This window comes from Dermacentor albipictus, chromosome 1 (genome assembly GCF_038994185.2).
Source record: "Dermacentor albipictus isolate Rhodes 1998 colony chromosome 1, USDA_Dalb.pri_finalv2, whole genome shotgun sequence".
Lineage (NCBI taxonomy): Eukaryota > Metazoa > Arthropoda > Arachnida > Ixodida > Ixodidae > Dermacentor > Dermacentor albipictus.
The window spans coordinates 522,221,180-522,238,242 of NC_091821.1; the positions used below are offsets into that span (position 1 = coordinate 522,221,180).

The window sequence follows — 17,063 nt, forward strand, 5'->3', positions numbered from 1 at the left end:
CCGGAAAAGCGGTGGTGTCGGGATTGATGCCTACACCAGGATGAATTTTTCTTCAACTGCCGGGCTTTTATTGAAATGAAACCGTGTAGGTTTCCATCGCAGCAATTCCTACAATTGGATGGATGTCTGGATTTCTATTTATTAATTATTTCACATCACTTTGCGCATTTCTGCAGAACTATTACGCAAAACTGTTATCTTTGCTTCGAGTTGTCGACAAATTAAACTGCGGCCTGCGATTTTCAATATGCCTGGTTAGCTCAGATGGTAGAGTAGCTGCGCCAGAAAATCGGTGGTTCCGGGTTCGAGTCCTAGACCAGGACAAATGTTTCTGCAAATGCGAACCTTTTCTTTTGAGAAACGCGTATGAATTCGATCGTAGCAACTGCTACGATTGGGTGGTTGTCTGATTGGCCCTTAGTATTTACTTCTCCCCTCAAGCGGGTTTGCGCAGAACAGAAGACATTGACAAATTCGACTTGGACCTGCCATCTACTAGCCGCCTGTTTCACTGAGATAGTAGAGTGGCTGCGCAGAAAGGCGCTCCCGGACCAGGACCAGGAATTTTTCTACAACTCTCAGAATTTTCGTTAAAGGATACCATGTTGGTTTCCGTTGTAGCCATTGCTGCGATTGGGTGAACGTCTGATTTTTCTTTAATTTTTGCTCCCCCTGGTGGGTTTCCGAATAACTGTTACGTCAAATTCTTGCATTTCTTTCGCGTTGTTGACAAATTCCACTTCGCCCTGCCATCTGCTAGCCACCTGGCTCACTTAGGTGGTAGAGCGTCAGCCCGGGAAAAGTTTGAGTTCCCGGTAAGGACGAAAACTATACACCTGCGAGTCTTTTCTTTAAAGGAAGCCGTTTGGGTTACCATTGTAGCAATTCCTACGATTGGGTGGATGTCTGATTTCCCGTTATTATTTCTTCACTGCACCTTGCCGGTTTCCGTAGAACTATTACGTCAAATTCGCGCCTTTTCTTTGAGTTGATGAGAAATTCGACTTCACCCTTCCATCTACTAGCCACCTGATTTGCTCATATGGTGAAACGGTGCCCCACAAAAGCGGAGGCCCCGTGGTCTAGATCCGGAGCAGCATGAATTTTTCTTCAACTGCGAGGCTAATCTTTCGTTGAATCCGTATGGGTTTCTATTGTAACAATTGCTAGGATTGGGTGGATGTCTCGTTTTTACTTTCTGATTACTTCTGTCAATCTTGCCGGTTTCCGCAAGTCATGTCTTTCCTTCGAGTTTTTGAAAATTCGACTTCACGTTGCCATCTGCTAACCACCTGGTTAGCTCAGATGATCGAGTGCCTGCCTCAGAGAGGTGGTGGTACCGGGTTCGAGTCCTACACGAGGATGGAGTTTTGTTCAAATGCGAACCTACTCTTTCCAGGAACCCGCATACGCTTTGATTGTAGCAATTGGTATGATTGGCTGGGTGCCTAATTTTCCTTAATAATTACTTCTCTCGTGCTCCCCAGACGGCACATTTTCATCTATGGAACATTCAAGGGACATTTGTTTATGGACATCCGATAGTCCTGCGGAGATCCATTTATCTCCACATTACATCTGAAGGGCTATCCGTAGCGAGACCATTTAACATACATAGACAGGTCTTTAGGATATGCAAAACGGATATTCGGATATTTCTTGTAGAGAGAGCGTAAACATTTATTTTGAAAATAACAAGATTTGAGACCGGCGTCTTTTTAGTGGGTCTGGGCACCCGCCGCGGACGCGGTTCCGAGAGGTTGTCTCGAAGCGGCTTCCTCGGCTCGCTGGGTGGCCCAAAGTTGTGCTGTCAGGTTAGAGCTGAGCAGTGCGGTCAACCAGTGTGACCGGAGGCTGGCGGTGGAAAAGATGGAGGGGTCGGCACTGCCCGACTTGTTTGTTAAGTCCCGACACTCCCATTACATGTTATTTAGTGTGGCAACCTCGCCACACGATGTGCATCTGTTTGTAGTGTACATGTCTGGATACATGGCGTGCATGAGTCTGGGGTTTCTGTAAGAGTCTGTTTGTAATATTCTGAAGTGTCTTCCGTCCTGTCTAACCTAACGTGAGGGAATGAGTATATGCGTCTTTGTAATTGGTAGTGTGCCGTGATGTAGTGAAAACTGGTCATACGATCCTCCCATGCCCAGACGTTTGCAGTACCCCGCGGGGGCTCTTCCTCCGATGCTGTTCGGTAAGTCAGGCCTCGAGCAACGCCGTGAGCCGCTTCGTTGGGGTGCTCATTCCAGTGTGTGCCGGGATCCATAGCAAATGCCTTCGGTTATCAACGTCGGCCACTCCCTGGTTTATGGGATGTCGCTGGAGTATCTGATACGCCTCTTGCGCGATGCGCCCATTTGCAAAATTGCGAATTGCCGTTCGCGGGTCGCAGATCCCGTATGTAGCTTTGGTTTGTGTGATGACCAGTGCTATGGCCGCTTACTCTGCCGCTTCGGCATGTGCCGTGTTCACGCTGACGCTCGTGAGCTGGTTGCCTTGGTGGCTAGTAACTGCCGCCATGAAACTCTTCCTGTCTCGATAGCGGGCTGCGTCGGTGAAGACCGCCTCCTTGTCGTTAGAGTAACTTTTGTTCATGTGTTTTGCCCTGGCTTTACGCCTCCCCGTGTGTTGCTGGGGGTGCATGTTGCGAGGCAATGGAGGTACGTATAGTTGCTCGCGTATGGGTCTGGGAATTTGCACTTTGACGCCATGTTGCGAGTGGTATGTGACGCCGAGATTTTCAAGTACGTGTTTGCCCGGGCGGGTCTTGGATAGGCGCTCAAGATGGGACACTTGTTGCGCCTCCACGAGTTCTTCGAACGTATTGTGTAGGCCTAGTTCTAAGAGCTTGGTGGTGCTAACTCCAGGTGCATGTCCCAACGCACGTTTGTACGCCTTGCGTATGAGCGCGTTGAGGTTGTTCTTGTCCGCAACCACCCAGTTGTGAAACGCTGCCGCGTACCTTATTGGAGAAATGACGAAGGCTTGTATGAGTCGGATGACGCTGCCTTCGCACATGCCCGGGTGTTTGTTGGTGATGCGTCGAATGAGCAGTATCATGCTGGTGGCCTTTGCCGTTATCTTGCGAAGTGCTTCGCCATTGCCACCCTTGTGCTCTATCATCATTCCTAGTACCCGGATCGTCTCTACTATCGGGATGGGTAGGCTGTTTGATGCCGCTAATTGGAGCTTTTGCTTTTACAGGGGGCTGTAGCATTTAGGTGGGCGCCCCTTTCTGACTGGTCTATGTAGCAGCAGTTCGGATTTTTCGGCCGAGCAAGCGAGTCCCGTGCCCACGAGGTAGTTTTCCATGCATTGGATGGCCTGTTGTGAATGTTGCTCGATCGCTCCGTCACTGCCCGTTGTCGTCCAGATCGTAATATCATCCGCGTATAGCGTGTGATGCAGTCATTCGATTATAAGCAATCGGTCGGGAAACCCCAGCAGGACGCGGTTGAAGAGCATTGGCGAGATCCCCGAGCCCTGCGGGGTGTCCGAGCTCCCGATGTTGATTTGCTCTGACTCTAGTTGTCCCACTCGCAAGCGAGCGGTTCTTCCCGTGAGGAAGTCTCGCACGTAACTGTACGTGCGCAGTCCGAGATTTAGCTTGCCTATTTGTCGCAATATGGCATCGTGACGAACGTTATCGAAGGCCCTCTTCAGGTCGAGCCCGAGGATGGCTCTCGTCGAGTGCCCCAGATTGTCTATGATTTGGTGTTTTAGTTGTAGAAGGGCGTATTGCGTGGAGAGATGTCTTCTGCACCCAATCATGGTGTGTGGAAATACGTCCTTGTCTTCGAGGTAATCCGTGAGTCTATTGAGAAACGCGTGCTCCATTAACTTGCCCACGCAGGATGTCAGGGAGATGGGGCGCAGGTTCTCCAGCTGTAATTTCTTGCCGGCTTTCGGTATCAGTATAATATTTGCTTCTTTACGTTGCTGGGGTAGCTTGCCGTGTGCCCAACACTCAATGTATTTTGTGAGTTTCTCGATCGATCCGTAATCGAGATTGCGTAGTGCCCTATTGGGTATTCGATCGGGGCCAGGGGCCGACTTGGTGCTCAGCTTTACGAGGGCCGCCTGGATTTCAGCAACGGAGCATTCCTAGTCTAGGGTGGCGTTGCTTGCTCCTGAGTAGTCCGGATATATTTGCCGTTGCGTTTGGGATAGGTAAAGGCGTTCCGCGTCCCGTAGGAATTGTTCTTCCGTTCCCCCGTAAGGGTGCATGATTTTGTATATGCCTTGCATGTGTGCGGTCTTGGTGTTGGCGGGATCGATCAGGTACCGCAGTATCTGCCACGTGCAACGCGTGGTGAGTTGACAATCCATCTCCGCGCATTTCTCTTCCATTGTTGTTGTTGCAGCTTAAGCGCGTGCTTTTCTACAGAAAGCTCGCGGAATTAAAATTTTGCAGGAAACAGTTTTTACTTGCTTTTCCCTCTTAAAACCATGCAAGCATATCGTGAAAACTTAGAATTTCATTAGCTCCATGGAGATCTCAAACCTTTATTTCAAAATTATAAACACGAAGGTACAGAATATACTTCTTCCAAACATAGCAGCAAACTCACAATAGTAAACACAGAGTTGGTATAACAAATTATGTAACTAGACTTCCACACTTGACACAAAAAATCCGTAATGTAAAATATAGATTTGTGAAATAGCGCAGCAAACTCACAGTAGTAATGACAAAAAGAGGTGAAGCGTGCAGACAGGACACCAAAGTAGAGAAGTGGACAACACGAACGCCGACTATGAACTGAAGAGAGCAGTGAGGCGAAAGAAGAAAGAAGACACAAAACTCATCTGCGCAACCTCAATAATGGTATCACCACGTGTCAATCGAGTACATGCGCCAGACTACGTGAGAGATAACTGTTAAGGTACTTAATCTCTTACTTATGTAAAGTTTTCGAAGGCTGACTCACGCATGAGTCACCCTTGTCAACTGTTCCACCATTTTTTCTTCGCCAATGTATCGCCGTTCTGCTTCTTTAAATTCGTAATTTTTCCTTGATTGTTTAGAGTCATACGAAATCAGCAATGTTTCTTTTTTTTGTTGTTCTTTCGAGGGGGGCGAAATGCGAAAACACCCATGTACTTGGATTTAGGTGCACGTTAAGAACTCCAGGTGGTCATAATTTCCGGAGTCCTCCACTACGGCGTGACTCATTATCAGAAAGTTGTTTTGGCACGTAAAACCCCATAATTTAATTCTTTTTCGTTGTTTTGTACGTAACCACTCTTACACGTCTTTGTATAATGCCTGATAAGGTTATAATAAATGAAATGAAATGTAAAATATAGATCTTCGAAATAACGCAGCAAATTCACAGTAGCAAAACACCCGCTTCGATTGTAAAATAAGGCAACTAGGCTGCCACTCTTTAAGAAAAACCATAATGTAACTAGGTTTAACCTTTTTAAAACAAAGCACTACTCAGAATATTAGAACACTAACTGTAGGCCCTAGAATAGAAGGCTTGGGACCATGATGTGATTAGCAATAATGGTGCTTTAATGCAAATTGCCAGAACTAGGGCACAGGTTCTGACTAAGATCATAATGCTACATATTGAGACTCGATGCAGTTTTCAAATAAATAGCAGTAATGGGCTTATCACAAGAACGCATGTGTTGAAGGAATGTGTGTTATTTTTACTATCAATTTTTAGTTTTCAGCAAAAGTCGTACGACTGCAAACCTTTGAAAAATGCTTGGCACACCTTCCAGCACCATAAATAATTTGGTATAATGCATTTTCCACAGTAAGTCTTGGTTTTGGTCATCAGAAGGTGGCTAAACGGGAGCAGCACATTATGAGGTTTTGGAACTTGCATTTGTTTTCACCGTTTGCGGTGCCTACAAGCTGTGAGGCCCCATGTAGCAGCAAGCAAATGACTTAGCAAGCTGGAGCGCGTGTCAGACCCTCATGATGTGCCCTTTCTGTATGACTACTTCCCGATTACGAAAACCGAGTCTGGCTGTGGGAAATGCATTAGGCTTAAATACTTAGGAGGCTGTCAGGCTTGCCGACAATTTTCCTAGAGTTTAGGGTTGTTAGAACTTCATTGCATACAAAAAAGGAGTTAGAAACATGTCAGTAGTCCTTAAGTGCAAAACGTGATACCTGAAAACAATTCACCGTATCTAAAAGAACCATCTGCACTAGAAACAAACTCATGGTTCCAAAATGGACCTTATGCAACTTGAATACATTCTTTAGCCCTTATATATGCAAATGATATATGTATGAGAGAGCACGTCATCCGTCAGAGCCATGAACAACACATCCAGATTCTTCTATCCCCTGCGACAGCGATGGCCGGCGCCCTTCTACATACGACTGGCCAGCGTCACTCCTGCACTCTCTCTCATACTCTGTGGAGACTGTATAAAAGGACCGCCGCCTCAGCTGGATTCTTGGGAAAGCCTTCACCGGAAACCAGCGCATTCAACTTCCATTTCACCCGACTACTTAAACACACTCCTGCCCCGGGATATTCTCAGCGGGCACGCCAGCTAGTCATGCGTCAGAGTCATGACCAACCCGTTCATGTTGTTCACGCAGGTTAGCAGCACAAACTCCTTCGTAAAAACCTCTCACCACTGTCTAGTCCAGCTGGCGTGCCCTTCCGGCGTTATTACTGTATGCACGTTCGTTAAAAAATTTTTGCTCTTTTGCTCTGGCGGCGCACGCCGCGGCTCGAGATCATGCACGCCGAGCCATCTCCGACGCGCAGAGAACGCGTACCGACGACTGTGAAGAGGATGAAGAACGCATATCCAAGAAGTACTCGGATATCTTGGCGCACTACAGGAAGCAGAGGCGTCGCTACCCACCCGCGCATAAGACGATGAGTAGGGACCAAGCGGTAACCTGGAGAAGACTACAGGCTGGAACGTACCCACACGGAACACTGCTGCACGCCATGTACCCGGGCATCTACGGGCGAGACTGCAAGTTCTGCCCGCCGGACACGCCCAACACCTTGCGCCATATGGTGCTTGGATGCAAGAATAATCGAGAAGCACAACCATCATCATCGCCATCAGGCGATAACATGCAGAAAGAGGCGGACTCGGAAGAAGAATTGGAAGACCAGTGGGAGGCTCTGCTGGTGACGCAAGACCCTGACAGCCAGCTGCGGTTGGTGAACAGGGCTCGGGCGGCGGCAGTGAGCCATGGCTACCTGGACTGAGGAGGCCACCCACCTTTGGGCTCAAGAAGCCTGGTCTCAAAATAAAGTTTATTTCTCTCTCTCTGGTTGCTGCTGTTCAATGGGGATATTGAATCCAATCCTGGACCCACTACTGAACAGTTGCTAAGGGAAATTCTTGATGGACTAAAGAGTATGCAGAAGTGCTTACCAGCTAATAGGTTATTACCCTATAAAGACCAGCGTGACCTTATGGTCACGTTAGTCTGCACACTGGATTTCAATTAATTAAGATTAACAAAACGGCAACAAAACCGCCTTTGACATACCCTTTGACAGATTAGAGTTTTCTCTATGGATACCAAGTGGCAGCAGCTGTCAATCGTTTTCTGGGAGCCCCTCGCAAAGGCGAGAATAAGTGTTGCTCTGCGAGTAGCGTCGCCATGCATTACTCCAAGGGGCAAGCGTATTTTTTTCTTCACTACTTTTTTAAGCAATAGTCGGTATCCTTACCTCCGTATTGCTCTTTGAATATGCGACCTTCGATGAGCATTTGGGAAAGATTACTGTTTGATTTATGCATGAACGTGCGTGTTATCTTGCGCGTTGCCATATGGTCACGCTGGGCCTTTAAGCTACGTAACTTTTAATTTTTTATACTGCATTCTCATCTATTGCACGGCTGCTGGCGCGTTCCCGCAATGGTTATTTCTTATTTTATTGTCTCAATAGGTTGATGTTGAAAGAAATAGCGTTGATACTCGAAGAATTTGACCACGTGTCGGTGATATATATCGAGCCGCCAGAGGCTAGCACCTACTGAGATGAAGACTCGGCCGAAGAAGACTCAGGCGGGCTCATTGACAATCTAAGTGAGCGGCAGCTATAAGCTGGCGCTGAAATTGTTTTCTCTGACGGACGCCGCATTGGTGGATGTGACTCGGACGATGACGACCCCGGCGGGCAATGCGACCGAACATCACAGGTTTCTTCTGCTGTAATTGATGCGGCCACTCCTGCGAAATTATCCACTGCTTCTGAGTGGGTGAATAATGATCTCCGGAAGAGCCTTGGCATGTTTCTTGACCCAAACTTTGCCGCTTACAGGGACTTTTCACCTGTGGAGTTGCTCGAACCCTTTTTCGACGAAGCTGTCGTGGAGCTGCTAGTCGAACAAAGAAGAAATTATGCGTTATTTTTGAATATGCCCGATCCGGAGGTTACCAAAGAAGAATTAAGATAAGTTTTCTTGGAGTGCTCGTTTTGTCCGGCTATAGCCGCTTGCCGGAAAAAAAGTGCTATTGGGACAGGGGCACGGGTATGCGCAACACAATGGCCTACAAAGCTATGCGAAGAAATCGCTTCGTACAGATAACGCGTTTCCTTTACGGCGCCAAATACAAGACTAACACTTACTGACAAGTTGGCAAAGTTGCGTCCATTGATGGCACTATTGAAAGCAAGGTTTCTGGAGCACTTTCAACCTGTGCGTCACCTGAGATATGACGAAAGTATCATTGAGTATTATAGTCGTCATGGCTGTACACGATTTATACGTAGAAAACCTATCCCCTTTGGGTTTAAAGTATGATGCCTAAATGCCAGCAAGGGATACCTTCGAAACTTCAAAGTGTATTAAGGCAAGCAAGGTATCCCGGAACATATGAAAAATATGAAAAGCATTTCGGAAAAACAGTGGCGTGACTTCTTCAAATGGTCGATGAACTCGCAGCAGAGACGTAATACATTCCTTTCTTTTTCTGTTTTGATAATTTATTCACAAGCATGCAGCTACTCAAGCATCTCAAGGCACAGGGCTACGAAGACACGGGCACAGTGAAGTAGAACCATGTTCCCAAAGAGTGCCCTATCACTCAACCAGAATTCGTCAAGCGCCAACCATGCGGGCCCGAAGAGTCCGTGGTGAGCGACAATGGGAAAGTTGTCCGCTGGATGTACAACTCTGTACTAACGATCATAAGCACCATCCACGGCGTAGAGCCAATGTAATCTGCCGACATGTACTCTCGTGTTCAGAAGAAGCGAATCAAGGTGGCCCGTCCAAACATCGCTGCCCAGTACAAGTTTTATGGGAGGTACGGACCAGATCCATGCAAATGTAGGCGACTACAGGATTGCAATCTGTAGCAAAAAGTGATGGTGGCCGATTTTCACTTGACTTTGTAATGCATCTATCAGAAACATTGGGCGCTAATACGTAGCACAGGGTTCAACGTCATGCAGGTGGAATTCCACAGGCAAATTGCCCAAAGCTACCTGATGTGATGCGACAATAAGCCCAGAGGACCTGGTCAATGCAGAATCCCAAAGACTGGTGGTGTCCTGACTGGTACACAGTATGACCAAGTGCCCCACTTTGTTGGACCAATACGTAATGGCAGGAGGTGGTGGTGTGCGTGAGATAATTGCAACAGCGCGGTACACACACAATGCACAAAGTATGACGTTGGCATGTGTATTCTATGATTTAAACTATGACACACTAAATAAGTGTTCGACTATTCGTTTTGTATGTTTTTGTGATGTTTGGTGGCTTGAAATAAATGTTTTTCACTTCCCGTATTTTGCTGTAGTGTAAGGGCCCAGTGTGTCCATATTGTCTCGGGCTATATTTCAAAAAAAACTAACTAGGCCAGAGTAATAATTTTTCGCATGTGAATTATTAGTAGAAAGGGAAGGTAATATATTAGATTTAGTTCAAGATAGCAAGAAAAAAAAGAAACCTGTCCCTAATGGGTTAAACACCATTGAGTCAAAACTGGAGTACGCGAAGACCATAGCAGTCAAATATGCGGAACTCGGAGCATCCTTCCAGAACATGCAACGAACAATACAGAATCTAGAAAAGAAACTAACCGACACAGAAAAGAAACTAACCGACTAACGAAATTGCCGATTTAGATAGTATCGTAACTGCCCACAAACACAGTGTTCTAATAATAACAGAAACCTGGTTGCATCGTGATATAACCGACTCCGAAATAAGACATCATGGTTGCGGAATCTACAGACATGACAGGGATACCCTTGGCGGTGGCGTTACAATTATCTTCCAAGAAACATTGAGTGTTGCTAGGCTGCCTGATATTACAGGAATTGAATGTGTTGTGAAACTTTTTCTTCACGAGTGCAATCTAATCATAGCAGGGTTCTATCGGCCTCCAAATTGCGACACCATCTTCTTTGAAAATGTTAGTGAGTTCTTGTGCGCCTATAAAAATAAGCGCTGCAATATGCTACTTGCGGATAATTTTAACGTTCCGTCTGTAAACAGCAATAACAATTACCCTGAGGGCTTCTCAATGGATTCTGAACCTTTCGCAGATCTAGTAAATGTACGTGAAAGGTTGTGAAGCATCACAACCTTTCACAGTACAAAGAGCCTACCCGTATTCAAAACAAGACACTATCAATTCTGGACCTTTTCCTTGCCGATACTGCCGTAGGCCGCCGCAACCCACAAATCCAGGTTTTCGAAGGTATATCAGGCCACAGAATGGTATACTTTACGTTAGAAGTCAGTGTTGCTCCACAGATTGAAAAACAAGAAATAATTGTTGCAGACTTCTCCCGCGACAGTGATATTGATGTATTGAATGCCCGAGATGGCTTTAATTTTTCAGAATTTCATGCCATGTGTGAATCAAACGAACATTCTCCTGATGATATATGGGGCTACTTCAAGTTACTGGTTCTGAAGTGTGCCCGCGATTTTGTACCTGTGAAGCGAAAAGTGCTGCTGAAGTGCAACCCTTGGGTGCCAAAACAAATAGGACGAATAGAACGGAAGCTGCAAAAGGCAAGGAAACAACTCAAGCAAAGCCCAACTGTTACAGCAAGCGATCGGCTTCCTGGCTTGCGTACATTATTGCCTGATGAAATAAAGAAAAGCAAAGAATACTATAAAAAAAACACTCAAAAATTTTCTTCTCTCATCCCCAGGAAAATTCTGGCAGCACTTATCGCCAAAAAAAAAATGTTGCACCGAAACTCTCCATCGGTGATACCTTTTTAAGCGACCGTGCCGAAACCACAGATGCGCTCAACCAATACTTCTGCTCAGTGTTTACGCGTGACGACGGTATCAGCCCATATTTCCCTAGCTATGAACACATTCTGCCGATTGTTGATGCCAGAATTACTAAGGAAGATGTGTTAGCACTTATGCATAACCTCGAAACCAAAAAATCGCTCGGAGCTGATGGAATCCTGAATGTATTTCTTTTCTGGTTCGCCGAATGGTGTTCGAAGTTTTTAACCTTAATATTCGAGAAATGACTGTCATACGCGCTAATCTCAACCGACTGGAAGTACGTGAAATTCATCCCCATACGAATAACAGCAAATTCATCTTTCCTGACATCATACAGGCCAATATCTTTACTCGGCACGTGAGCAAAAACCCTCGAACACATGATTTTGAAGCACATTTTCGACTTTCTAAACGACAACGCAATAATTAACGCAAGACAACATGGTTTCCGGCGAGGTTCTTCTGCTGTAACTCAGCTCGTAGAAACAGTTCACGACTTAGCGACAAGTTTATATAGACAAGGCCAAATTGACCTAATATTTCTGGATTTTGAACTCTAAACTGCTGCTTAAACTAAAACCCATTTTAAAGAACGACGCCTTACTTAACTGGAATAAAGCACCCCTTTAAAACAGAAACAATGTGTCCAAGTCAACGATGCAGCTTCGACACCCGCAACTGTAGATTAAGGAATTCCACAGAGATCGGTGTTAGGGCCACTCTTCTTTGTCTTTATCAATGACGTAATCAGTGACATACGCGTCAAGACAATGCTTTTTCGAGATGACTGCATTTTGAAGCTTTAAACATTTCATCATACCTTGCTGGTGAAGCAGCTCACTGACACGGACACAGTGAAGACACACAAGAAAAGATGACACTCGCTTCAGTGGCAACTATTTTATTTCAGCACACATACTTCATATTTATATACCTGCGCACGCTCAGGCGTCAAAAAAAATCGAGGCAAGATTAAACGCATTTGTCTAAAATAATTTGCCCGCCCATATTCGGGCGTCAAAGACATGACACCTATCAATCATGGTGTGCAATCCTATCGAATTTGTTGCACCCTTAACAAACATTATTATTACACAATTTTTTATTTTTTTTCCTTCAGTGTATTTCCAAAAAGGCAACCTCGCCAAGGCTTAGGTGTAAGATGGCTGACTGATACTGCCCTCTGCCCTCTTGTAAATTTGAAAGGCTTAGATTATTTCCCTGGTTTGCTGATCCTTATGGTGCGATAAAACTGCAGTATCATTGTAAAGCGGCCAGCGCCCATCTTGAGAGCAGTGCCCCTTAAAGTGGGAATGAGCGTTTCGCCCATCAAGGGGCACTTCTCACAACATGGATGCTGGCAGCATGGTGCTCCAAATGATGCAACATGGTGCTCAAAATGGCCGATGACTATTAACCTCAAAAAGACTGTTGCAATGGCAATTACACGCAAAAAGCATCCCTTAACCCCTACATATAGCATTACCTTTCAGTATTTTTACATACGGCTCGTCTACACCCTGATTCCGTGATGCCTCCATGACTGCTGAGGTTTCGACAGAATCAAACGCTTTCTCGTAATCAATGAAAGCTATATATAAGGGTTGGTTATATTCTGCACATTTCTCTATCACTTGATTGATAGTGTGAATATGATCTATTGTTGAGTAGCCTTTACGGAATCCTGCCTGGTCCTTTGGTTGACAGAAGTCTAAGGTGTTCCTGATTCTATTTGCGATTTCCTTAGTAAATACTTTGTAGGCAACGGACAGTAAGCTGATCGGTCTATAATTTTTCAAGTCTTTGGCGTCCCCTTTCTTATGGATTAGGATTATGTTAGCGTTCTTCCAAGATTCCGGTAGGCTCGAGGTCATGAGGCTCCAATGCTATTCACAGCATGTTTACAGGAGGTATTCAGAGACCTGGATTGGGAAGAATTGGGGATAAATGTTAATGGAGAGTGCCTTAGTAACTTGCGATTCGCTGATGATATTGTCTTGCTTAGTAACTCAGGGGACCAATTGCAATGCATGCTCACTGACCTGGAGAGGCAAAGCAGAAGAGTGGGTCTAAAAATTATTCTGCAGAAAACTACAGTAATGTTTAACAGCCTCGGAAGACAGCAGCAATTTACAATAGGCAGCGAGGCACGGGAAGTCGTAAGGGGATACATCTACTTAGGGCAGGTAGTGACGGCGGATCCGGATCATGAGACGGAAATAATCAGAAGAATGAGAATGGGCTGGGGTGCATTTGGCAGGCATTCTCAGATCATGAACAGCAGGTTGCCATTATCCCTCAAGAGAAAAGTATATTTTTTGTTACAAGCACGGGGAAAAGGGGTTTATTGAGGCGTGCGAGAGCAGGAACGGCAGGCTACGAAGAACAGGAATGGCCGCTGCACAGTCTTCGTTCTCCTCTTCCCTTCTCTTCTTGATCCCCGCGTCCCTTTGACGCGCTTGGACGTAACATACCTCCCCTCGCAGACAAAGCCCCCAGGGCGAGTCAACTAGCTTGTCGTGGCGTACATGATTTCAACCGTGCGACATGCACGACTTGTGTCCTAGCAGAACGTCTACCAGTGTTCGTGAGGCGCGCGAGAGTATAGTTCACTTCGCTGATTTTGTCGATGACAACATACGGTCCATCGTAGTTTGCCAGCAGCTTTTGACACAAACCGCGCTTCCTTGTGGGAGTCCAAAGCCAAACGAGGTCACCAGGGTTATATGTAACAGGCCGATGTCGTGCGTCGTAGCGGGCTTTGGAGTTTTCTTGTGATGCCAAAGTCCGAAGACGCGCAAGTCTCCGAGCCTCTTCAGCGAGGCACAGCGCATCGGCGACCGTTGGATTGTCGTGGTGGTAAAAAGGGCGGACAGTGTCGAGCGTATACCGGGGCGGCCGAGCATATAGAAGGAAGAACGGGCTGTAGCCGGTTGTCTCGTGCTTGGCGGTGTTGTATGCGTAAGTAATAAACGGTAGAACTTCATCCCAATTCTTGTGATCGGACGCAACATACATGGAAAGCATATTTGTGATCGTTCGATTAGTGCGCTCAGTGAGGCCGTTCGTTTGCGGATGATACGGCGTCGAGTGCCTGGGGTGCGAGTTACACAAACGCACAAGCTCTTCCACTATATCCGCCGTGAATTGACGTCCCCTGTCGCTTATGATAACACCAGGTGGTCCATGTCGTAGAACAATAGCGTGAAGTAAGAAAAGCGACACTTCGGTGGCAGTTGCTGATGGTATAGCCGCCGTCTCGCAATAGCGTGTGAAATAGTCGGCGCAGACAATTATCCAGCGGTTCCCCTTAGATGACTTTGGAAAAGGGCGTAACAGATCAATTCCAACTTGCCGAAAGGGTGAGCTGGAAGGCGGCACAGGTTGAAGGAGTCCAGATGGGGCAGTGGTTGGGCGTTTCCGACGTTGGCACTGTATGCAGCTGGCGACATAAAACTCAACCGAATGTCGCATCCGGGGCCAGTAAAAGCGTTCTTGAATGCGATAAAGTGTGCGCACAGTGCCTAAGTGCCCGGAGGTAGGGTCATCGTGCATAGCCTGAAGGATTGCTGGCCGGAGACGCTCCGGCACCACTAGAAGGAAGCGTGCACCCGTGCTTGAGTAGTTCCTTTTGTACAGGAGCCCGTCACGTACACAGTAGCTGCTTGTTGCACTTGAATGGGCAGAAGGAAAGAGTGGCTCCAATTTCGTGTCTGTCCGTTGTTCCGTTTTGAACGCATCAATATCTGGAAAAGCGGGTGTCACAGAAGCGACGAGATGAGCAAAATCGTCTGCGTCGCAGTCCGTCATGGCAAGCGGCATACGGGAAAGGCAGTCTGCGTCAGCGTGTTTTCGGCCACTCTTGTAGGAAACAGTGAAGTTATATTCCTGCAACCTCAAAGCCCAGCGCGCAAGGCGACCACAAGGGTCGCGAAGGTTCACGAGCCAGCACAGGGAATGGTGGTCTGTGACGACTTGGAATGGGCGTCCGTACAAGTAAGAGCGAAATCGCTGAACCGCAAAGATTACAGCGAGGCATTCTTGCTCTGTCACCGTGTAATTCCGTTCAGGTTTGCTTAATGAGCGGCTTGCATAAGCAATCACGTGCTGACGGTCGTCATAGCGTTGGACCAATACGGCACCCAGACCAACGCCACTAGCATCTGTGTGGATTTCTGTCGGCGCAGTAGGATTGAAGTGGCGAAGGATAGGTCGGGAGGTCAGCAGGAACTTCAACTGACGAAATGCAGAATCGCACTCGGGTGTCCACTCAAACCGTGCGTCTTTATGTAGCAGATTTGTCAGAGGATAAGCGACGTCAGCAAAACCAGGAATAAATCGGCGAAAGTAAGAGCAAAGACCCAGAAAACTACGAAGTTGCTTCACTGACTGCGGTGCACTGAATGCCTCGACAGCTGCCGTCTTGAGGGGATCAGGCCGTATACCGTCTTTGTCAACAAGATGACCCAGCACAAGGGTTTGACGGCCAGCAAAGTTACATTTCTTGGAGTTCAGAACCAGGCCAGCGTTTTGATGCAGTCGAGGACAATATCCAGCCGCGTATTGTGCTCATTAAATGTGCGCCCGAATATAACAACGTCGTCAAGATAGCACATACAGATGTTCCACTTTAACCCACGCAGAATTGTGTCCATGAACCTTTCAAAGGTTGCTGGAGCGTTGCACAACCCAAATGGCATCACATTGAATTCGAATAATCCATCCGGGGTTATGAAGGCTGTTTTCTCCTTGTCTGCCGGGTGTATCGGGATTTGCCAATATCCTGAGCGCAGGTCCACTGAAGAAAAATAAGCGGCCGAATGCAGGCAATCAATTGCATCATCAATCCGGGGCAGGGGGTAGACATCCTTCTTAGTCACGGCGTTTAATCTTCGATAATCGACGCAAAATCTCCAGCTACCGTCTTTCTTTCTGACAAGTATGACCGGAGCTGCCCAAGGACTCGAGGACTCTTGTATTATTCCATTTTTCATCATGTCACTCACTTGTTCCCCGATTATCTTCCGCTCGTTAGGCGACACACGATAAGGCTTTTGCCTGATCGGGCGCGCAGATCCCGTATCGATAGTACGGCGTGTTCGTGACTCGGGAATCGAGAACGCTTTGTCCGGCTGCGCAAAGTCAAACACTGACAGATGCTTAGAAAGCGTATCCACCAAGGTATGGCGCTCCCTTGTGCTGAGTGATTTGTTTATCATAGACAGAAGCTTTTTGTCTGAGTCGTGGCGAAGGTCAGCAGGTTCACACGGCGGATCTGTTAGTACGGCTACGGACGAAGACGTGTATTCTGTAAAGTAGGCGAGTTTCAAGCCGTCTGGAAGCAGGACGGGTTCTGCTGAGCAGTTGGCCGTCCACAAGCCAGCACGCCCGTTGCCAATAGAAACCACACAATGAGGGACAAAAACGTTCTTCTTCATACAATTTAGAAGCATTGGCTCTACGGAGGCATCGAAACTGTCTGGAACTTCACCGCGACACACAACCGGCACGCAAACAGAGGTGGACGCAGGCACAACAATATCTGCAGATACACAAAGTTCACCTTGACTGCAAGTCTCCTCTAAGAGCCCGGACGAAGCATGGCCATCGACGCAAACTTCCCCCGTGCGACAATCGACGGTCGCCCCACACTGTCGCAAAAAGTCGATGCCCAAAATCACTTCGTGCGTCGATCGGGGAATAACTACAAACTCTGTCGCGAAAACTCCACCAGCCAAGGATACGTCAGCAGTGCACACACAAACAGGGCGCAACGACTCGCCGCTCACTCCACAAAACGTTGCAGCCTGGTCCCACCGAAATACCACTTTACGCCCCAACCG

The 17,063-nt window shown here is 47.0% G+C and overlaps 1 protein-coding gene across 1 annotated transcript in view; it reads right to left on the reverse strand.

Moving 5' to 3' along the window:
• LOC135908148 (uncharacterized) overlaps positions 1-17,063 on the reverse strand; it is a 453,412-nt gene that overhangs the window by 29,805 nt on the left and 406,544 nt on the right. The window lies entirely within an intron of this gene.